Source organism: Scophthalmus maximus, chromosome 6 (assembly GCF_022379125.1).
Source record: "Scophthalmus maximus strain ysfricsl-2021 chromosome 6, ASM2237912v1, whole genome shotgun sequence".
Taxonomy (NCBI): domain Eukaryota; kingdom Metazoa; phylum Chordata; class Actinopteri; order Pleuronectiformes; family Scophthalmidae; genus Scophthalmus; species Scophthalmus maximus.
The window spans coordinates 3,577,577-3,602,334 of NC_061520.1; the positions used below are offsets into that span (position 1 = coordinate 3,577,577).

Here is a 24,758-nt window from a genome sequence, read left to right on the forward strand (position 1 = left end):
GGATTTTAATCTTAACTTTCCTCAGCATATTTTGAATTTTTTTCTTGTGTTGATCCTTGTGGCAGTTCTTATCGTAGAAAACAGACAAAAACAAACTTTTGAGAGTTGCTCTCTGAATATTTAGATTTTTACCTTAAACTTTAAATTTATTCAAAAAAATTATAATTGTATAAAACTATTGTCTTGTCTTGTCTTGTCTTTGTCAATTAAAAAAAATATTATTTATATGTCGGCTAAATGTAGAAATAACCTTTTGGTATGTTAATGAGCCTTTTTGTAGATATTATTATTTTTAATGGACACATGACAACTGACAATGTGACAATCGCTCCATTTGTTTGACCTAACAGGAAAAAAATGTTCCCTTCTCAACAAAGTCTCTCAGAATAATAAGCCTCTTCTATCAAATCATTTGACTTTATTGGCCTTTTGCCGGAGAGATGAGTCCTACACACAGTACTAGTTGCTCCAGAGCAGATCCAGATGTGGATGTAGAGGACATCTCCTCCTCAACAGCTGGCCTGATGTGATGCCTCTGGAATATACAGGGCTCACGTTGTGCTTGATTATTAGCCAATCAATTCAGGGATCCACCTTAAAAACAGGCCTGTCCCTCCCTCCTCCCTCCCTCCCTCCTCACTTCCCCCTCAGCTCGCCAGGGCGAAGCCTCCGATCCGGACTCTGGCTCTTTTCTCTCTCGGTCCTGTGTGAATGTGCCGGGGGACCCCCCCCCCGACTGACTGCAACACACACAAACACCAGCAGTGCTCATTTACTGGATCTGCTCTTCGTTATCAGAGCCTTCCCCTCTTGGCTTTTTTTAAATCTGGAGAGAGAGAGAGAGAGACAGAGAGGGAGGGGGAGAGAGAGAGAGAGAGAGAGAGAGAGAGAGAGAGAGAGAGAGAGAGAGAGGGAGGGGGAGAGAGAGAGAGAGAGGGAGTGAGGGAGGGGGAGAGAGAGAGAGAGAGGGAGTGAGGGAGGGAGGGAGGGAGAGAGAGAGAGAGAGAGAGAGAGAGAGAGGGAGAGAGAGAGAGAGGGAGTGAGAGAGAGAGAGAGAGTGAGAGAGAGAGAGAGAGAGAGAGAGAGGGAGGGAGGGGGAGAGAGAGAGAGAGGGAGTGAGAGAGAGAAGGGGGGAGTTGATTTTTCCCTTTCAGCGGATTGATTTCTGACTGGAGTCTGGACCTGGTTAGTTTCCCTCCCCTCCTCGCGGCTGCCGCTTCAGGGACCGAGCGCCGACGCGTCCACGACTGTCAACCCAGACGTCGGAACAGACGGGGACGTTGAAGAAATATATACATATACACAATCTTTTTCTTTCCAACCTCGTTCCTCCACTGCAGTTGTCAACTTGTAGCCGCTGTCGGGAAATGGACAAACCGCTCTGAGGTGAAGACGCTGCTCGGCCCCGCTCGGCTCCACTCGGCCCCGCTCGGCTCCAATCGGCTCCACTCGGCGCCTCCACAAGACGACGACCGCAGGACGTGATTCGGACGCGGATCCCCGGAGTGGAGGTAAACCGCTGGGTCTTTTCTTCTCTCTGGGTCAGTTTTAAAAAACAACAAAAAAACCCGCCAACTTTTGCTCGCCGCAGGTCGCGGTATCTTTCATTCGGTCACTTGTGACTAAAACATGAAGAAAACCCCGACAACAGGCGCCGTCGTGAATGTTTGAACGTGTTTGAAGAAGTCTGTCGTGTCCCCGGTTGTCCGCACTGCTTTAGCATCCGGGTAACGACCACCGCTGCCGTTTCTTTACCTTGACTCTCACACTCTCTCACACACACACACACACACGCACACACACACACACACACACACACACGACATGCGGCTTTGAGGTTTTTTTCCTCCCACAGGTGTGGACACGCGACTGTCACGTTCAGGGACACCACAACGTCTGTTTTTTTTTATGTTGTTGCTGCAGTCAACAGTGTCCCGACTCCCCCGGGGCACGTTTTCTACCGTCGAACAGTCCCGACGGTTAGCTAGGCTACAGCCCCCGGTCGGTCGGTCGGTCGGGTACGTGCCAGTCGGTCGTCCGCAGTCAACGCTGTCAAGTCTCCCGGTACAAAAAAACAAAGGAATTGCCGTCGCTTCTTTTTCTGGACAAACCGGTTAAATCGGACGTACACCGCGGTGCCCCGCACTGAGCATTTGACATTGAACACATCACGAATGATCAACTTTTACTCTTGGTACGCAGCCTTTAGTTTCTGCCGCCGACCAGACCAGACCCCAGTTTTTTACATTTTAGTCAAATAAGATGTTTTAATGTGAAGTTGAGGGCGACGCCGAATTGATGATCGGTCCCGGTTGGTTCGGAACGAGGTGTTACGATGTGTCAAACTCCTTATTGTAACCGCCTAACGAGGCATCGTGATTTACAATGGTGAGATCCTCTGTGGAGGTTTGGTGTCGGTTTGTGTTGCAGTGGAGTGAGACCTCCTGCGGATGAGTGTCTGGAAACAGTTTTTTTTTCTCTCTTTTTTTTCTTTCTACAACGGTTTGTTTTTCCCCTATAGTCATAATCTCCCTTGGTTACCGGAAAAAAAAATCAATCTTTTTGTTGTTGTTGTTGTCTTCAGTGGACCACACTGTGTGTGTGTGTGTGTGTGTTCCGGGGGACACTGGTTGCTGGGTCCCTGGTGTGGAGACGTGTTTTCTGGTATGACTGGTGTCTGGAGCTCACTCAGCCTGTTGGAGAGGTTTCCCCACATTCAGCTGCTCACAGGGTGAATTGTCCCTCACCGCTTCCCCAGGCCGTGACACGATGACACTCACTTCCGTCTGAGGTGGTGGAATGAAAAATAAATAAATACACATTTTCTTCTTTATTATAATTAACTTAAGGTTGGCTTCGCCACGATCTTGTTCTTTACGTCATCTGCCAAGATGGGGCGGATGAACAGCAGCAGCTCTGCTTCTCTTTTCCTCCTCTCCTCTCATTTCATCCATCTCCTCCTCCTCCTCCCCCTCCCCTCTCTATCTGGGTGTGTCCTGCCTTATTGCGTTAGGAAGGAGGGGGGATCCCGCATCTTGGCTCATGGTTACTCCTCCTCAGCTTGTGACCTCCAAACGAGGGCATTTGCTGCTGCTCCTTGCTGTTTTATCCTGCTGCTAATTCACCTAACAGAGAAGCTCTATTCTATTTTTTGCAAAAGAGAAACCTGGTGGCAAGGAGGGAAAAAGACAAACTTTGATGTCTGTTCCGACTAAGAGGTTCAATTTGAGGTTGGCACGGTGACTCTGTTGTTTACTGGAGTCATGAGTTCAGGGTAAATGGCTACGTTTTGCTCAAATGGGCTGTTGTTCTTTTTCTTCCACAGATGAATTCATGGTTTCTCTCTCCAGCCGCGGTCAATAGTTTTTGCTAATAAATCTTAGAAATCCATTTGAATTTGAAGGTAGAAAAGCGAATGATTAACGATCGATCTGATCTAGCGGATAGATTGGCGACCGCCCGTGTGTGTGTGTGTGTGTGTGTGTGTGTGTGTGTGTGTGTGTGTGTGTGTGTGTGTGTGTGTGTGTGTGTGTGTGTGTGTGTGTGTGTGTGTGTGTGTGTGTGTGTGTGTGTGTGTGTGTGTGTGTGTGTGTGTGTGTGTGTGTGTGTGTGTGTGTGTGTGTGTGTGTCGCGCGCCCCAATGTCAGGCTGGGATTGGCTCCGGGCTCCCGTGACCCTCCCAAGGATATCGAGATAATGGATGGATGGATGATTCATACCATCTGTGTGTGTGGGTGCCGAGACCCGACAGAGCCACATAACAATTTTAATAAACCTTGCGGAGCGATCCGATCACCACAAAGTGTGATTGAGTTTGAGACATAAATGTACAGGAGTCTTTGCTCTTTCCTTTGTATTCAAATTCAGGATTCCCTTCGTGAAATGCTCCAGCTCCGCCCCCCGGACCCTGATGCATCTTGTCCTGTGATATAATTAGTTAATAGTCGACGGCCCCCGAACAGCAGCTTCACACTAATGGCATTTGCGGAGTGAAATAGCACCTCTCTGCTCTCGTTCCCCCGAAGGTTAACAGTGTAATGGAAGTGTATTTATATTTCATGAAGTTAGCAGAGGTGGTCTCTTAACTCGAGGCGACCCGTAGCCTGCGTCTGATTTTAACTAGAGCTGAAAGCATTGGATGATTAATCGGAGAAAAGAAAAATGTTAAGAAATGTTAAGTCCAGACAGGGTTGATGATGATGTTGTTTGACCCGCTGTCCATCACACGCGACTGGCTGAGCTGCAGTGCATTGTGGGTGACCGAGGCTGCCGTCTTTGTATGAACTGGTCGCTTGGGTTTCTTCCTCTCTGATGGATTTCTCCCCTGGAGACTGTTGAATGTATGTTTCAAAATGGCGCCTCAACAAAAAGCCCTCACTCTGTGATTTTTTAAATCTGCAGTTTTCTTGAAACGTCCATAACTTTATTGTACTACATCAGTTGATTGTGGTCCTAGTTAATGTTGTACTCCTCCACGCCCCTGGAGTGCATGTCAACACGTTCGGTCTATAAAAGCCAACTGTTCTTTGGTGATGTGGTGAGTTATGCAACAGCGTTTGCTCTTAAAACCTAGAACCTGACCGATATATCGGTTGGACGATTATATCAGCCGATATGAGCCTATGTGCTTATGTTTACCAATATAAAATCTTTCTTTGTACAGAATAAACAATGCAGAAAAAAGCATGCATTTATGTTTACATTTTATATAAAATAGATTGTAATAATATTTTTTCTATTTGGTTGTATTTGTGTTTTCTTTTTATTAACAGTTATTTATGATAAAGTTTGCGGTTGAACTAAAATGTAAAGCCTCAATTACATTTCTTTGTCATGAAGGTTTGATAAGGACATTTAAGGAATCATTGACAGATAAAAGAATATAGATTTCTATATATCGACCGATGTATCGAAAATCTTGTACTGCCAAAAATCCATATCGCTCGGGCTCTATTAAAAACTGTAGATGAAGAAGTTCTGATAAGTTGGGCAGTCTGGGCCGTTAAAAATTGTTGATATCCAGCCTGTGAATGCACCAAATCAAAGCAGAGCACACAGAACAGCATATGTGTTTGCGTTTGAAAAGTTGACACCTGCTACAGCGACTGTCAGGCTGCAAACAAGACCGTGTGACTGTGACCTGAGCGGTTCAGACCCTCAGACTGAGTGCAAAACCCCCGAGGCCCCGGTTTACAGATCATAACGATCTGAGTCGAGCCCGCGGCAGAACAAGTTTCCTGCGTCACTGCGGAACTTCTGTCGAGCAATGACATCAACGTGGCCGTTTACTCTCGTAAAAAAATGGAAAATATGTATTTCTGGATTAAATGCATAGGTACCGGCCGGGCACAAGCAGTAGATTCACCTGAATGAGGGCGAAGAAATGTGCATAAAATATTCCATCACATACATACATTGTTTTTTACCATGATATCAGTTGGGGGCGAGAGAGGTTTAGTTAAATGCCAGAAAGTTAATTTAACAATTGTATCGTCTGGTGCTTGAGAGGAGGGGACTTGAATGTTAAAATACTTTGTCAGCATGCAGGTCGCACGCAAATCAAAATAGAAATCGTATTAAAAAAATAAAATAATTACAGTTTCCAGGTGATTTGCTAAACTAATAGATTTGCCAGTTTCCTTTGGCATTTATGACACACAAGAGTTTAAATCTCCTTATTTTTAATGCATGATGAATAATCTTAATATTGTTTGGCACATCTTATTATTGTGACCACCTCTCTCTGCTGGTAATGCAATAATAAACAAGAATAATACTAAGATTATTATTATTTATGATATAATATAATGTAACAAAAACACTGACTCCAAGTATTGATTTGTACAGTGGTTACCATGGCAATGCGTCCGCCCAGTGACAACAACTTGGATTAATGATTCTGCCTTTTTTCCCTCCATTTTGCGACTTTGTGGCATCAAAAAAACCAAAAAACGATGCTTTACATTTTCTGTACATTTAGTTGATGGACTTTTCCGATGAATTAAATACCTTTAAAATCCCTTCACGTCAGGAAATTAATGCAGAGATCTAGTAAATCCAACACTGTCATGTGGAATCTTACAGGTGGAGAAGGTTTGATCCCATCGTATTAACGGTATATCGAAAATCTCTGACGGCTAATGAATCTGAATCATGATATATACAGTCCCACTGTGTCATGTCGCCCACTTGTGACAGCACCATCCAGCCCCCCACACCCACAGAGACCCAGAGCCTGGTGTCCCTCACAGCTGAGGCCCAAAGACACCGACTGAACTCTGCGTCCGTTCCACTGGATGTAGATAGATTTTAAAATTCACAGAAGCGTGGAAACCCCTCGGCAGACGGAATCCCTGCTTGTGCACACTGTCTCTTATGTAAGTCCACGTCAATTATTAATGGACGCCGTGCAGCTGTGAGAAGAAGCCCGGTCCCATATTTAAGATATGGACGGTCTCTCAGCTCGGCAGCGCCTCGGTGTATTATAATGGGGCTGTTGGACTTTATAATTATTTTATAATGCTGCTGGCAGGAAATACTCCATCCACTGTAATGGAGAACAGTGGAGTTTTATTTATTAATATGTATTTTTTTATTTAACCAGGAAACACTTCTGGCCAAGACGAGTCACAGACGAGCAACAAGACATATACAAAATCTGCCACAAATAATTATTAAACAGAAACCTAAGTGTTGGAATATGATTCGAGGGTTTAACGCGACGGCTGTGGACATTTAGAACATGTTATGTGAGATGATGCTAATTATAGCCGCGGCTAATGATCATGATCATTGTCGGCTAATCTGGTTCACTAATTGATTAAAACAAAGTGTGAGTGGTAGACTGCTGCCAGCTCATGTAAGGGTTTGTGTAGTATTTGTATAAATGGGTTTTATTCATCTCAATGACAGGTCTCTTTAAAACAGACACATTTTAGAGACATGTTATTTGATAATTTATTATATTTCATTGTAAGAAGCCTCCTGTTTTAATAGTTTTTTTTAATCTGTTTACCTGCTGCGCAACAGCCATGTCACACTCGGCACTCTGCATTTTCTTTTTAATCTTTCTCTTCTTTACTGTTTCTCATTTACAGTTTCCACTCGCTTCTACACTTTGCGGCGTCTCCGTCAGCTCGTAAGCCGCTGTCAGGCAAACCCAACGCGTCCGCAGAGGTGGCATCATAATAATCCCTTCCTGTGCGGGAGGGGATTCGAATGTAGGTCCATCGAAATTACCACATCCCCTTCTCGACGTATTATATACTTTGGGAATACATATATCCAGTATTACAAAAAAGTGTTTTAAATGTAAATTTAATCTGGAAGTGTGGAGGTTTCGCTGACAGTGGCCTGGTACGACTGAAGAGAAGTTCAAGTGTGAATGTGGATTGATGGACTGAGTCCTTCAAGGTCGTAGTTTGTGTAAATTATTGACTTGGCGTATTGATTTTTGTTTATTTGATTGACTGACAGGCTGCAACCCCATACCTGAACGGTTTGACATATTTGGGTTGGTCTCTGTTCCACTCCATCTCACACGCACCAGCAAAATGTGCAACACAGTTGCAACAGTTAATCGATTAGTAATTGACGACTAAATGAATCGCCAACTATTTTGATAGTCGATAAATCAGTATTTTTTTTTCTTCAAAATTCTCTGATTTCAGCTTCTTAAATGTGAATATTTTCTGGTTTCTTTGCTCCTCTGTGACAGTAAACTGAATATCTTTGGTGTGTGAACAAAACAAAACATCATCTTGGTGGTTTGGGAAACACGATCAACATTTTTCACCATTTTATGAACCAAACAACTGATCGATTGATCGAGAAAAACAATCATTAGTTGCCGCCCTGAACACATGCAAAGTTCAGATCTGTACAGTGTATGTGTTAGTGCAGGTAACCATAGCAACAGCACCGATGCTTCAGGCTGCGTTAGCAGCAGTTAGCCGACTGCTGAATCTAACCGACCCACGGAATTAAAACTTGACAACAAAGAGTTTTTAAAGCGCAGAGGAGGATTCAGAAAAACAGCTGAGCCTCCAGCAATGGACTCCAACATGACTCCAATCGTGGTGCTGTCTACTTCGTCATTGGACATAACTGCCATGGGGACATGTCGCTGCTGTGGCTAGACAAGGCTTTTAGGAAAAGACCCGCGCACGTGTGGCGGAGGCGTCGCTTGTACCTGTACCGTCTGGGAGTGTCCCCCTGACGCACGCTTACATAACACCTGTGCGTGCGTGTGCGCGTGTGTTTACCTACACGTGTGATATCGGTGTTGTGTCGTCCGGGTTCAAAGACTCAGTTTCGGTCTGAGACGTCCTCTGTTGGCTGACAAACCTTCGGGGGCCTAATTAATGGCGACAACCTGTAGCTCGAGCCTGAAATGACACGAGCAGCGGCTCACAGACGCACGACATGAACTGTTGATTAAATATGTATCAGGTCCAAATCCTTCACGTTTGTGACTCACAACTGTAACATAGTGAAAAGGAACAGCTGATGTAGGAATGATTTAAAAGTTTAACAGAGCGATTCTCCTGAAGTTGACGTGATGCAAAACAAGCGCGGCTGCTGTTCACCAACCCGACGCTTGTGTGTGTGTGTGTGAGTTGTTTTGTGTGACATCGCTGTACGTCGACATGTCAAAGGCCCTCTGTCACAAACCGTCAGGCTCTGAGGAGGCGTGAACCTGAACAACGCAAAGCCCAAACTGAGAAGATCTTGATTTAAAGAGGAAACGATGAATAATCTTAAATAACCGACCAAAAAAAAAACTTGACGATGTTATAAGGTGAATGAAACAAATATAATTCAGGGAGGAGTTCATTCATTCATCGTCTACCGCTTTATCCATTTAAGGGTCGCGGGGGGTCGCTGGAGCCAATCCCAGCTAACATTGGGCGAGAGGCGGGGTACACCCTGGACAGGTCGCCAGCCTATCACAGGGCCACATACAGAGACGAACAACCATTCACTCTCACATTCAATATAGAGTCGCCAATGAACCTGACCCCATTCTGCATGTCTTTGGACTGTGGGAGGAAGCCGGAGAACCCGGAGAGAACAAACTCCACACAAAAAGGCCCTAGTTGAACCGGAATTCGAACCCAGAACCTACTTGCTGTGAGGCGAAGGTGCTAACCACTACACCACCGTGCAGCTCAGGGAGGAGTTGAATCATAAATATATCAATCTGAGCTCTGCAGTCGTATACGTTCATCATTACATATTGATTATTGGAGTTGTGTTTCTGTTTCAGATCCTTTTTTCCCTCTCGAACTGCTCTAACTTTAAATTCTCTCACCGCCTGAAAGGTGACGGCGCTGCTGCGACTGGCTCAGATAGGTGTTTGCGTGTGTGCACGTGTGCGTGCGTGTGTGTTAATCCAGATGAAGCCGTCGGTGCAGAGAGGTGTTGAAGCTTGTTGTGAATGTGACGGTGTGAGTTGTGCGTGCGTGTGTGCGTGTGTTGTTAATGTGTTGATGTGCTGTGAGGATCAGCGATTATCAGTCTTGTGATATTCAGTCTCTACAGATTGATCTACGTACGTTGTCGTCTAACGATTGTTCTAATATAAAAAATTGATTTACCACATACAGTATATATATATATATATATATATATATATATATATATATATATATATATATATAGTAGTATTTGAGAAGTAGTCGTGGTAGGTGAAGATAATGTAAATATCAGGATATTGATATTCACTTGAGGAACAGTTTATGGATAAAAGCTGAAGAATTGAACGTCTGCGTTAGTTTACTCCGAGCGTATTTTAACACGGCGAGTTGTTAATCAGCTGGATTCATTCTTCTGTTTTAGCGGGGTCTTTGTGATTAACCCCCATAAGAGAGCGTGAGAAGTGTGATTGGGCTGAGTTTTCTCCTCTGGCGGAGGAGAAAACTCAGTACAATACACAACAATACACAACAATACACAACTCGATACACAACATGAAACACCTTCGCCCTTGATCACAAGTGAATAAAACATCTGCGAATGCCTGGAACACTCTCACCATGGAGACTGCAAATACTGCAGTGGCTTCACACACACACACACACACACACACACACACACACACACACACACACTACGACACACTAGTTCAACAGGTCATGTCAGCGGCTGCACTGTAAATCAAACCCGGGTGCCAAGTAGTAATCCTCCACCGTGTCAGTGTGGCTTTAGATCCTGCAAATGACCATGTAAAACCCCCCCACACACACACACACAGACACACACACACACAGACACACACACACACACACACACACACACACACACACACACACACACACACACACACACACACAGACGGATCACTGAGTCAAGTCACGATTGATATTGGAAGTTCAGCCCAATGACAAACGGCAGTGAACTGACTCCGCTCAAGGTCGTAGTACTTGAATAATTAAGACAGTGTGTGTGTGTGTGTGTGTGTGTGTGTGTGTGTGTGTGTGTGTGTGTGTGTGTGTGTGTGTGTGTGTGTGTGTGTGTGTGTGTGTGTGTGTGTGTGTGTGTGTGTGTGTGTGTGTGTGTGTGTGTGTGTGTGTGTGTGTGTGTGTGAGATATGCTGGCAGCTCACTTGGCATCCCTCTGCAGCATGTTAACAACTGATAAAGATAAGAGACGAGAGAGAGAGATGCTGCGGGAGAAAGACAGAGTATCTGAGAGCTTTTTACCAACAAGCTGCCAGAGCTGAAACACACATGCACACACAGACACACACACACGCACACACTCACTGCAAGTGAACTGACTCAGTTGGTGCCTCGTTATTTCATCACTGTATAAACTTCCATTTTTATGAGCAGAAAGTTGTTGGAATCTAATTCTGATTCTCTCAATTCAATTGTATATTTAAATTTTAAAACATTTAAATTCAAATTCTATATGTTTGGTTGTATTTATAGCTATTTTATTTATAAAGGCTGTGGTTGAAATGTTAATTATTAAGTCTCAATGACATGTCTTTGTCATAAGAGTTTGATAACGACATCTTAAAAACCACTGCCAAAAAAAAATCAGCATCTGAATTTTATTAACTTCCTGCTATCAGCATCAGCATCGTCCCACAAACCCCCCGGGACAGATTCCACATCCTGTGAAATGTTCTTTGTCAAAATGTGCCAACTGAGAAATCAATGCCGTCCCGCAGGGGGAAAAAATCTCCCCACAGCCCAAAACACTTTTACTTCCCGGAAAATGTGGGACATTTTCAATTCCTGACCGTTTGTCCTTTGTTTGTCAAACTTTTCCGACTCAAGAGCTTTGAACACATTAGGTGTCAGGAACAACTTCTGCTGTAAGACCTGTACGCAGTCGTGTTTTTACAGTCTGTTAAGACTGAAGGGTAGTGTGTGTGTGTGTGTGTGTGTGTGTGTGTGTGTGTGTGTGTGTGTGTGTGTGTGTGTGTGTGTGTGTGTGTGTGTGTGTGTGTGTGTGTGTGTGTGTGTGTGTGTGTGTGTGTGTGTGTGTGTGTGTGTGTGTGTGTGTGTGTGTGTGTGTGTGTGTGTGTGTGTGTGTGTGTGTGCGTGACGATCCGTAAAAGGCGCCAGTCAGAGGAGGAAGTGAGCAGATGGAGGGTGGACGAAGAGCCAACAGGAAGTGGAGACTTGATGGTTTCCTCATGTTGTGTTGGCAACAGTCAAGATTTCACTTCCTTGTACCCAACACAGCCAACTGTGTGTGGTGTGTGTGGGTGTCGGTGTGTGGGCTCTTCCTCCCTTTTCATTTTACATCTGATACTTCTTCACCTCGCATAACTTTCTGAAAACAGAGACCTTGGCGTGTTCCCTGGACCAGGACTAAGGATAGTTTTGGACTGAAAGCAGCAGATGTGGAATCAGGGTTTAAATTACATTACGCACATTTTTCATTCTGATTTCTCTCCGGATATTATCTAAAGCTGATAAAAGCTCCACAGGAAAAACAACCTCTACATACACACACACACACACACACACACACACACACACACACACACACACACACACACATATATGTGTGTATATGTCATTTTCAAAAGTTAATTCAGTTCGGTCGCCGGCAGAATCTCCCCTGTCGCCTTAGAAACTCGCACATATAATTCATTGAACTTCCTTAAATCTAGGTAATGGAAAAAAAACAAAAACTGAATAAGACGTGTTAAGTCAGGAAGCCACAGGCTCAGACAATGGACCTCCCCGTCCTTTAGGAAACACAACAAGCAATATAAAATCATGATAATACAATGCTCATGCTTATGTCCTATTCACATACAGTATATATGAATTGAATGGTATTTGTCGATTGGTATTTTGTTATTTTTAACATTTGGATCTGATGCTACTTCCAACTAGAACTTCAACAGTTAATCGATTAGTAATCGACTATAAAATTAAGCGCAAACTATTTTGATAATCGATTAATCGGTTCAGCTTCTTACATGTGAATATTTTCTGGTTTCCTTGCTCCTCTGTGACAGTGAACTGAACATGTCTTTGGTGTGTGAACAAAACATCATCTTGGTGGTTTTGGGAAACACGATTGACATTTTTCAACCATTTTATGACATTTTGTGGACCAGACAACTCATCGATTATTCGAGAAAATAATCAACGGATTAATAGATGATGAAAAGAATCGTTAGTTGCAGCTCTATTTCCAACTTTCTGGTTTGAAGGCAACAGTTGTTCTGTTCGCTTGGACATGTTTCCATACAGCGTTTATGAAAAAATGCCAGATTCACTCGGATGATGATGACCATTAGCATTTGAGTGAAAACATCGTCCTCCTTGGAGACGGATTAAAAAACGACCCAGTGCGTCTCTTCTGCCCATGTTTAGTGTTGCTGATGCAGAAACAAATGCCCGGGATGTTTCTCTTTCAGTACTTGGAAAAAACAAAACAAAAAAACCCACAAAGGGGAAATATTGATTTTTTTCCTCCCAGTTATTCAGGCGTAATGTAATTTATGACCAAGTAAAAAAACAAAAACAAATCTTATTGAATCAGAGTTCAATCAATAATGGTAATATCCAGTATTATCAAATCTACTCCAAAATCTTAGTGTATCGCATCTGTGCAAATGTATCTGTATGTTTTTTTGCGGCAGCGTCTGGTTTCACGCCTGATGAGAAGCGGAGAGAGATTCTCATCCGTGACGCTGACTCACATGTGACACGCTGCGTCGGATTGTGTGTTATTCAGGGGGGAACCTCCCCACACAAGCACCGGCACATCTCACAACCGTTTGCAGCCACGGCCTCGTTTCCCTACATGTTTTTTTTTTTAATTTCTTTTAAAGCAGTGTGGTCACGAGGCGAGGTGGGGTCAGGATCTGAGCGAGGGGGGGGACGACACGGCAATCTGCTGCGTTCAGATTGTCGACGCAGCAGAGAGAGGCTCCCCCACCCGTCACGGTTTGTTTTCTGTTCTCCTCGCAGACAAACAGGGAACTCTGTGACGGACACGTTGGCCCGGCACGGGGTTTCATTCCTGGTCCACGGTCTGCACACACACAGAGAGAGAGAGAGAGAGAGAGGTCGGTGGAATGTAGCGTTTGTGTTTTCAACACTGGGCGTGGCTCATGTTAGGCCACGGTGACTGAACAGTCAGCACGAAGCCATTCATCACGGTGTGAAACACACACAGACACACGCAGCTCAGATCTGCTCCGCTGTCGCAAGCCAAGGTGCTCCCAACGCGGACAAGATGAAGACGGAACAAAAAAACACTTCCACTTGATTTTTCTCGGGACTCTAAAAGGTCATTGTGACTCTGTGCCCCGGGGAGGAGGATCTGATCTGGGGGGTCTGTTGTTCCTCCTCTGACCCGTTGTGCTGTACGCTCGGTACAGTCACAGAGCCCGTGGCCTCAGCGCTGTGCGATCATGTGCTCGGGGAAACTCAAGTGGCCTTTTCATTTCCAAGTTCACCTGGAGAGGAGCAAAATTGAGCTGTGTGTGTGTGTGTGTGTGTGTGTGTGTGTGTGTGTGTGTGTGTGTGTGTGTGTGTGTGTGTGTGTGTGTGTGTGTGTGTGTGTGTGTGTGTGTGTGTGTGTGTGTGTGTGTGTGTGTGTGTGTGTGTGTGTGTGTGTGTGTGTGTGTGTGTGTGTGTGTGTCACACTCACCACATGACTTTGTGAATGTGTCCTTTTTTTACTTGTTGTTCTGCTTTCAACACCAACACGATGTCCAGACTAAAAGGTCCTGAGGAAAAACTGCAGCCGCAGCTCAGGTGGTTTAATAGGAAGTTGGTCAACTAATTGCAGGTTAAGTGTCCCTGAGCAACATCTGGTGGCAACGTAATCTGTCAGGTTCACAATCAGAGGCAGTGTTTCTTATTTTAATGAATGAATGGTTGGAAGGAGCAACGTTCCATTTGATTAACAGTAGCAGAGGAACCGGAGTGGTTCGCATCCACAGTCAACGTCAGGGAAAGATCATGGTTTTGGTTAAATGGTCACAAACAAGTTGGGTCCAAGATCTTTTGCCAAGGTTAATCTGTGAGTGTCTAAACGTAATCGTTAAAAAAAATGATAATGGTTTAGTCACAGAAAGTGGATATTGTACTGAGAGATATTTATGTGGGGAACTACATGAATTCATAAGCAATCTTCATTACGTTAATGCAAACTATAATCAGGTCACAACTACATTTCCTACAAAACAATATTTGCGAAAGCGACAAATTGTTTTATTATTTAAATGTAGTTTCTCGGAAACCATGTCGCCCCAGAGCAGTACGACTGAACCTCGAATTTTCTCCTGAGATCAGCGTTGGTATTGAAATGAAATGCTTTGGAATAAAGTGTCTTTAGCTTTTGTATTTTTTGTGGAAGGAACAGCTGAAGTGGCAGTTGGCGTTAGAGTAGGGCAGAGATTGAATCAAATGCAGAGCTCAAACTAAATAATCAATCAATCTGGATTCAAGTTTTTCTTTAAAGATGTGATTCAGCCACAGTTCCGCTCTGCAGGTGTGTGTCCACCACAGAACCTTCCCCGAGAGCGAGGAACCTTGTGAGGAACTCGGTTCCCCTTCCCGTGTTTCCACCTGGAGGAACCAGGGTCTAAAATTAAGTTCTGAGGAAACGGGTTTACCCCATAACAAGTCCTGAAGATTCCGGACCGTTGCGGATGAGGCGTCCATTTCCTTGAATCTTTTTTTAAAACCCCCGCTAACATGTTTTGCTCGTACTTTGTGACCACGAATAAACAGGACGGAGCAAGAGATGGAGTTGAAAGGCGATGGTCTGATATCGCCAGACTTAATCTGTCTTCTCTTCCTGGGGCGTTTGGCCTCAATGTGCTGGATGAACTTGATTCTCTCTGGGGAAACTTCTGGTGGAAAAACACCTCATGTTTCCAAACAGAAACGACTCCTCGGATCATAATTCCACGCTGCTGCATCACAACACCGCCCCGCTCTGCCCGCTCGTAGTTTCTCTGATCTGATAAACATCATCAACTCAACAGTTGTTAGGAAGACCGGGGTCGTCCTTGTTTCCTGCGCTGCTCTCCTTCGTCATACTTAATTAATCATCACTTAATTAATCATAATATCTTTTATTTACATGTAATAAAACATGTTTCATCTATTCAACATTCCCGACAGAAAAACTATATGGAACTTATATCGGTAAGGGACCAACAAACTTTCTTTTCTTTTTTTCGTCCCACTGCCTCTGATTCGTCCTGTCAATCTTCATTTTTTCATGTAAATGTATTTTTACGCCACAGGGCACCACTGTGGTTGAGAGGCTCTCGACATGTTCCGTCCACATGTTGTACTGCTGAGACAGAAACCGACGGCTGTTTCCTCTCTCAGCTCCTCGCATGCAGTCAGCCTCTGTCACACACTCAGCTGATTGGACTGCGAGACTTCCTCCCAACTGTTCACATGAATGGCAGCTTGTGTTTTCTCTGCATTCACACACACACACACACACACACACACACACGCGCGCCCTCTGTCCATTCTCTGTCAGCTTGAACAGCTACTTTTTCATAAAAAACCACCAGGAATGTTTGGTGTCACATTGTCCAACTGGTTCTCAGCCCAACAAACAGCAGACTGTGAGGCTTTTTTTTCTTCTTCCCCTTCCCCACTCGGCCCTCAGTCACAAGATGCTCCACCACCACCACCGCCGCCGCCACACAGTCATCTGAGGCTGAGTAATGTGCCGTCTCACTGCTGACGACTGCAAGAGGCCTGTGTCTCTGCACAGTTGGGGAGAAAATGTACGAGCAAATGTCGAGCACAACGGAGCCAATTAATGCTGCGTTCCATTGGCAGGTCGGAGGTCGACAATCCCGTGTCATTTGTTTCCAAATGCGTTCCAGTGCATCTGCTCGGGAAAAAAATGGATGCCCGCAGATTTGTCTGTCCTCACCTCTGAACGTCAGAAGCATGTACCGATAGACGTACCCACATGAGCCACCACAGCTCCATCGGTGAAGAGAAACGTCTACGTCATTCAAATAACCACACAGCTTAGAATTGTGTATGATAAATGGGTGCCTGAGCTAGTTCGCTGCAATATAATGTAGGGCTGCACTCTACGCCGCCATATTGTGGCTGTGACGCCAATTCTACCGACTCGGTCGACGCGGATCTTGCCCGAGTTTCCAGATTTGTTGAGAGCAGATGAGAGGGACAGATGCAACGAGACTTGCTGGACTGTTGTTGACAGCTGTTATATATAGCTGTTATTGAGGTCAATAATAAGTAATTGAGTATATATTCATGTATCGTACGATATGTCCATGACGCAATTATCGTGACAGGCCGTTTAAAGAACAGACTGCTACGGGAATACGTTCATAATGTAAAGGATTGTTGTAGGAACCAAACACACGTTGTTGGAGTTATTCTATAGCACCGGATGTTTATGTATTTATATTTCATGGCGGCGACGGCCTTTCCAATCAGTGCGGCAAAGGAAAAGAAAAAAACCGTCAACACCGAACTAATTGAAATGATCAATTCAACTCTCCGACGGACAAGTGTGTGATTCAGTGCAGAGCTGACTCGTTGAGGAAACAGAAGATGCGTGTGATGCTCGCACAGGGAGAGTTCTCTGTCGCAGGAGGTTTTGTCGTGAAGTTGTGCCAAAAATCCCCACTTTGTTTTTATCTCCTCTGATGCACATGGTGCTGTTCAGCCAGCAGGGGAGAGAGAAATCTTCCTCTTTACATATTTATATTTATATATAGACGCCTGATACGGCAGCTGAAACGATATATAATGTAATGTGACTCACTCCGGGGTCTCCTGCAGGAAATGGGTCAACGGAGGCAGACAAGTTTTTCCTGACACGTCGTTTTTTTTGCAGTTGTCTCGCAAACACCAGTCGTTCACGCACTCATTTAATAGGTGGCCTTCAACGTTTAAGAAATGTCAAGAACGCGAGGGACAATTCGCTGGCGACGCGGCTCAAACGCAAAATTGAAAACTGGTGACCGTCGCTCACAGACAACAACTGCTGTTGACGAGGAGACGTTTATGTCTATACAGTTCAGTGCAGGGGGAGAGGCGCGGTGGCCGGGTTGTAGAACATGAAACAAAGCAAAGGAGGAAGGAAGCGAAGAGCTGATTGGCGTCCTAACAGCCCCGACACTTCCTCTCGATAAGCGGCGAAAACACTTTCAGTCTGAAGTGACGCAGCAGCGGAACAGGAAGCCGCCGGCTGCTGCTCCCAGCGCAGCGGCTCCGTGGACGAGGAGAGCTCAGTGACTAAAGAGGAGAGTCTTAAGTTGCCCCTGAAAAGATTTCTGTCATGGAGATGAACTGCCTCCGAGCTGTTTATCGACTGTACGGCCAACTTTATATGTAAAGCGGCTCGGTGAGTCCCACGGCTCATTTGCATCCTCACTCGGCGGCTGCGTGTCCCCGCTCAGACACCAGCGTCTGTTCTGTCCTCGACCCTCTCACACACGCTGACCCAGGACAATAAGAAGTTGTGTGTTGGGACATTGATTAGTCGATGAACAGAAAGTCAGTTGGTGTTTTAATGCTAGATTAATGGTTTAGGTCATTTTTGAAAGCAAATCTCCTGGTTTGAGATTGTTGGTGACTACGACTTTTAAAATACCACGTTGGACCCGGAAACGGTCACGGACAGGTTTTCACTATGTTTCAACAATGGATTTATCGAGAAAATATTGATCATATGTAGGGGTCGACCGATCATCGGCACCGAATTTCCCCCCTTTTCATGATTATGATGTTTAGTATCGGCCATTTTTTAAAGCCGATTTAATAAAATGTAATTTCATCTTAAAATGTGCTACTTTGGCTCTGATGCTTTTGTTTGTTCAACTTCATATTACTATTGCTGGGAGGGAAAGGAATGAAAGGAAGGAAGAGAAAAACTAAGAGTGTGTATATGTATGTATTAATTTGTGTTGGACCTCCCCATAATGAAAACAACTAGAATGTCGGGTGGTAAAATATAAAAATAAAATTAAAAAATTAAAATAATATTGCTGCTGACAGCTCCTTGCATGTTGAAAGTTTTTGTGAGTGAAACGTGTTGCTCTAAGGCATGTCAACGACCCCCCTTGCTTTTTACTTTAGACAAATATCGGTTTCAAATATCGGTTATCGGTCTCTTGGATTAGTAGTCATCGACATCGGTCGAACCCCTAATGATACTTCATGGTAATGATGCATTATCTGCAGCCCTGTGCTCGGAGGTTTAACTGTGTGAAAGTGCAGCCGGAGGGTTGGGACTGACCCTGAATCGGTTCCAAATGAAACCAGTTGATAAACAAATGAAGCTTCTGCACTGAGTCTCTTCACCTGAGGTCACATCACGTGTGTGTGTGTGTGTGTGTGTGTGTGTGTGTGTGTGTGTGTGTGTGTGTGTGTGTGTGTGTGTGTGTGTGTGTGTGTGTGTGTGTGTGTGTGTGTGTGTGTGTGTGTGTGTGTGTGTGTGTGTGTGTGTGTGTGTGTGATGTGATGTGTTGTCACTTTTGCGTCGTCTCGTCAGGATGTCTGCAGCCCCGTGCTGTCATTTTTTATTTTTTTATTTACCTCCTGAGAAAAACGCAGGCGTGTCCCACTTGGTGCGTCCTGCTTATCAACGTGCTGCAGACACGTGATCTAACGGGTGCGACAGTCTCGCTGACGGGGCCTCGGCTTGTTCTGTCACACACTTTCTGCAAATCTGCTTCATGAAGTTCTGAGTTCTGTTTATCCGTGATTGTAATGCAAATTTAAATATTTCTGATAGAAACGACAGGCCTTTTAAAATATACTTCACATGTTAGACGAGGATGTCTAACGTAACGTCGCCCGATTTGAGTAGAAAGATGTTGACTTGACCTAAATAACGAGCGTCGCATTGGCTGCGTTCATTTCCAAACGTGGCTCATGAACACATTTTTAGTTTTGTCTTAAAATATTCTAAATCTAAATTCTGCAACAGGCCTTGCCCTTGTCCTCCGGGGGCGGGCGTTCCTGAAATGCATCCTTGCTCTGTTTGCTGACTTTGTGCAACACGAAACACTGCCGACAGTATCGGCAGCTCACGACAAACACAACGCAACACCACGACGACAGACACAACAGATTTTTTTTCTCCGCGAGACAAACGCGGGTTGATTGGTTGTTTGCCAACAGCGGCTCGCTGCATCCAAACGGCTTCTGTTATTTCACCTGCAAATCTATAGCGTTCACTCGCTGGATACTGGAGAGCTTTCTGGGTTTTGCATGTGAAGTTTAATCTGATCGATGACGTGGGGTCATTAGGCAAAGCTACAAGGGTCGTGTTCAAATTCATTTCAAGTGATTCGAGTGATCGCAGCACCTTTTCTCCGCTGTGCTAATGTGTGAGTCGCCCGTTTCAGCCAACAGACTGAAAAAGTCATCGCTCAACATTTTCCCCAGAAACTGATGATAAGTCTAAGCAGCTTTGATTGGAGGTGGTTTCGGTTTGGGCGGGGGGGGGGGCTCCACCTGTCGTTATCCAGCCCCCCAGAGGAGGTCGGATGCCTCCAACCCCAGCTGCAGGTGCTGTCGCCTGGGCCATATCAAAGGCAGGGTGGGCCCACCCTCCCGGCCCGCTGGAGCTCGTTAGCCGTCGGTGCTAATTGGGGGGGGGGGGGGGGGGGGGGTCTATCGCACAGATGCTGACTCGCTTCAAAAGGGTTCCCCTTCAAAGAGCGGGAACGGGTCAGAGTGGGAATAAGAAGAGGAAAGTGAAGTTGTGCAGTTCGACTCTGATGGTTCCTGAAGAGAGTGAAGGAGGGGCGAGACACGTGCTAAACTATATAGACACAGTTTACACATGTGGTTCTACAACCGCGATGGACATTAACCTGCTGCTGTAACAGCCTCCTCCACTCAGTTTTTTCCACCAGACTTTGGAACCTGACTACAGGGATCTGATCCCATTCAGCCATAACAGCGTTTAGGCCAGTTCCTGGTTTCCATGTTCGCATGTCTGCAAAGAGTCTGCAGACTGTCTGCACTGCGGGCGTCCGGACCTCGGATGTTCCACTCGTGTATTTCTGTTGGTTCATCCATATAGAACAACAACAAAAAAAAGAAAAAATGATTTGTTCTTCCTGTCCGGAGGTCGGTACATTGTAGTGTTGGTAGAAAGCCGTCGGCGTCCGTCCGAGGACGAGACAAAACCACGAACTGGCCTTCAGTGAGATTCCAACACTGGCTACGTGTCCGTCTAAATGTCAAGCAAACTTTAAGCGAACATTTGAAAGTTTGGCAAAAACCAAAAAGCGAACTACTAGAGCAGATTTGTCAGAATGCTGCGCTATAGGCTGCGTCGGCCTAACGTAACACGTAATGTAATAGAACAGTAGAAGAAGAAGAGGCTGCAAAATCGATGCCCATACGACATCATACTGTAAGCTCGGCAACGCAGAAGGGAAGCACGGAGACAGGTCGGCAGGAGTCACTGTCAACTGAGCATCTTATCATCGTACTTTCTCTGCAGTTAGTTTTGGCAGCGAATGCGATAAGACGACGGGTCAGACGCAACCAGAGCGGAAACAGCTGATCAGTCACGTGAGCTGAACAGTCGCAATACGTCAGAACTTATTCGGTAACGCTCCTTCCATCACGCATTTTGCGCGTTAACTGTTGGCACATTGAGCCGTTACCTCCCCGATGTCAAAAAACTACTTAAAGCAAGCGTATTAGAAGAAGTTCATGCAATTTTGCTGTTTTCAACTTTTCCTTCTGCGCATAAAAATAGGTTGAGGGAAACACAGTTACTGACGTTAGTTGACGTGGCCCCGGCTCACAGTTGGTGTTACAGTTCATCACACAGATTTTGCGTATGGCTCAGTGTTCAGGCCAGTCCAGTTGTGACACATCAAAGTGAGAAAACCATTTCCTCTATAGACCTGTGCTCGTGCACGCTGAAACAAGCAGCGGCCAAAACACAAAACTGCTGACACACAGTTGGAAGGGCACTGTTGTTTAATGTGAGGTATCTGCAATGTCGAAAGAGTAATGAAGCTTCTTCCGTCATATCCTTGAAACATGCCGTCTCCCCGGATGTGATTGGATGGCTCTTTATACTGGGTGTGGCTAAAACAGAGATAGGGAGCTGCAGACGCCAACACCTCCGCCACCGGCTGTGTTCCACCAGTAGGAGGAGGATGACGAGAGAGGGATGAATAAATTAGATCATAAAGCATCATCCCACCGTGACGTCATGCGTTGGTTTGTTAACTTCTGTTTTGAAGCCTTGAAGTTTGGCATTTTGTCCTGCGCCATCTCGGGTGTTTTATTGGAACCAGAAGTGACCATGTTTGTAGGAGCGAAGGGGGTGTGGCCTGAGCTGGTCCACTGCACGTCCACCTACACCTATTGGACGGTACCAGCTGTCAATCACACTATCAGACCACAATTTATTGTCACGCTGTATTGAAGAAGACTTCAAAACTAGAGATTGAACCATAAACCTGGGAAAATGTTTACTGACGTTATAAATCAAGTGAGAAGTGGAGTCATTTCCTCATAGACTTCTATGGAAACGCACAGGGGAGTGCATTGGCTATGACACATGACGTGAGTTGTCATGTAGTAAAGAAAACAGCGTATGGGGGAAGTTATGTGAACAGGACCGTCTGTATACTTTCGACCACACTGTGCACCAGTACCTCTCCTCCCTCCACAGTTCAGAACCGTCATTCCAGCTGTGTTTACTGTCGAGGACAGAAACACACTCACATTAACACGCAGAAATGAAACGCACGGAATCGGTCTCATCAACGCTCACAAAGGACGAATGAATGTCGAGTCGAGCACGGTCGTCAAATTTAACAGCGTCCGCAGGAGAAGAAAAAGCGTCAACATCGCAAAGTGACGACGGCGACGAGGTGCGTCACCGTGATCTGATCGAATGTTCCCAGGCGTCGAGTGTTTGTTGCTGCGGAGTTCAGTTTGTGTTTACAATAAACACACAGTCGTCTGAGTAGAAGACACCCGACCCCTGATGATGATGCTGCTCATCACACGCACACGCACACACACGCGCACGCACGCACGCACACACACACAGTCACTGATAATAACAAACACTGCTGGTGGTGACACATTTTTATCCTATCAAGTTTTTTGAAGTGACTTCCCATTTTTCAGGCTCTCCAACCACCAGTGAGCTCACCACCAGACCTGCAAACATTTTTACATGCTAAAATGCTAATTTAGAAATGAATTCAACTTACTTTTATTTCCAGAGCTTTCAGCCACATGTGGTGGCCTTCATCGGTGGGCGGAGTTTGCTCGGTTGTCATGGAGATGGTTCAGTTGTTATGTGACCAAAGTTTGGTCAAATCATAACGGGTCGTTGTGTTTATAATAACAGGTAAGCATAGATGGGTGAATTAATTAAACTTCTAATCCAAACTATCGGCATGGCAGCAAATGCCTCCCACTGATGAAGACCATGACGTGGCTGAAAGCCCTGAAAAAAGAGATTAAAGTGTTTTGTTTAGTTTTTTCCAAATTGTATGATTTTTGTGAAAATAATGAATCCCCTCCCCTTGCAGGGGTGGGGGATCATACCTGTGTGTGTCCCTCACGGACGATACTGTTTCATGAAAAGCATAAAAGTGTGAACATTAAAGGGACGTGGCTCCAAATCCTCAGTGTTTCTGTGTTTGCAGCCTGTTTCCCTTCATGTGCTGCGACAATGGAGGCTTTTATCAGACTGTTCCTCACACACACACTCTCACCTGGGGACCACACACACACACACACAGACACACACACACACACACACACACACACTGTATTTGGGTTGTGATCGGTGTGGATCGGGGCCCTGCAGTGGTAAACATGCTGAGCTTCAAACAGGATTATTGAAATTTTCTGGACACGCTTCAGATATTGCTGCTTTGTTTTGGTCCAGATCCATCTTCTTCTTCTTCCTCTTCTTCTTCCTCTTCTTCCTCTTCTTCCTCTTCTTCCTGGTCTTCCTTGTTTGTTGTGAAGCTGATGTGAAGGACATAGAGGACGTCTCCTCTAGTTTATCAGCAGAGAGTTGTGGCCGCTTGGCTGGGCAGAGTAGGAATTGGGCTTCGGACATGATCATAGTTATGATAATGTCTGATGTGTTATCATGTTTTTAATGTCTCAATATTTAGCCTATCGAGAAGCAGCAACTTGGGGTTTAAAAGGTTGCGTTTAGACCAAACATGAAGCAAATATTTCGCGTGATGAGAAAACATTCGCAACCTGGACTCATTTGCTTCAGTTGAAATATTTGAAATCGAGCGAAAGATCTGCGTGCGCATTGTTGCCCATCAGCGTTGAGATTCTCTGACTCCTGACGTCGTAACAGAAATGGACTCGCCAAACTCGCGTGACACGCACAAGAAACGTTTGGCCTCCTGGCTTGCTGTAGTTTTAAATGCTCTGCTGCAAAGAGGGAAGGAAAAGAGACAGACGGGGGTCGAGCTTTATCAGTACTTACTACTGAGATAGTCAAGTAATCACAGCACACACACACACACACACACACACACACACACACACACACACACACACACACACACACGGCCCCACAATACACTGTGGGGCCTCAGTCAGGTTCCCCTTACTCATCCAGCCGGTCAGTCAGGAATCCTAAGAATGTGTGTGTGTGTGTGTGTGTGTGTGGTCCCCATCACTCAGCAGAAAGTGTCAGCTTTTTCCAAATTCATTCCAAATTTTAATTGTGATATAATTAAACTGTCCATTGTTGTAGTTATGTTTATATACAGTAGAACCCAGACCTGTGGAATGATTAAAAAAACAAACATTTTCTTCGACCTTTAAGAAGTAAGCGTAACGAAGAGGAAAAAAAAAGCAAACCGCAAGTCCACACCTGAACCATTTCCTGTGATGATGAGTCATTCATGATGAGTCATTTTGTGTGTGTGTGTGTGTGTGTGTGTGTGTGTGTGTGTGTGTGTGTGTGTGTGTGTGTGTGTGTGTGTGTGTGTGTGTGTGTGTGTGTGTGTGTGTGTGTGTGTGTGTGTGTGTGTGTGTGTGTGTGTGTGTGTGTGTGTGTGTGTGTGTGTGTGTGTGCGTGCGCGCGCAGGGCTTATTTGTGTAGAATTGTCAGATGGTCCTCTGTACTTGTCTGTACTGTGTGTCGTCATCTGAGAGCATCATTAACACACTGAACCGAGACAAACCACATGCATGTTTGTTTGTATGTATGTGGGTGTGGGTGTGGATGTGTGTGGGTGTGGATGTGTATGGGTGTGTGTGTGTGTGTGTGTGTGTGATGCT

At 45.1% G+C, this 24,758-nt stretch overlaps 1 protein-coding gene across 6 annotated transcripts in view; it reads left to right on the forward strand.

The window, feature by feature from the left end:
• The first annotated feature begins 1,091 nt into the window (after positions 1–1,091).
• LOC118308827 (plasma membrane calcium-transporting ATPase 1-like) overlaps positions 1,092–24,758 on the forward strand; it is a 79,098-nt gene continuing 55,431 nt past the window's right edge. For 2 of the 6 annotated variants that reach the window (XM_047332336.1, XM_047332337.1), the window contains exon 1: positions 1,092–1,511. The gene's annotated coding sequence lies outside the window, so the exon portion shown is untranslated. Of the gene's footprint in view, positions 1,512–17,515; positions 17,848–24,758 lie in introns of those variants that run through there. The other 4 variants (XM_047332333.1, XM_047332335.1, XM_047332338.1 and 1 more) reach the window with 3 other exon arrangements.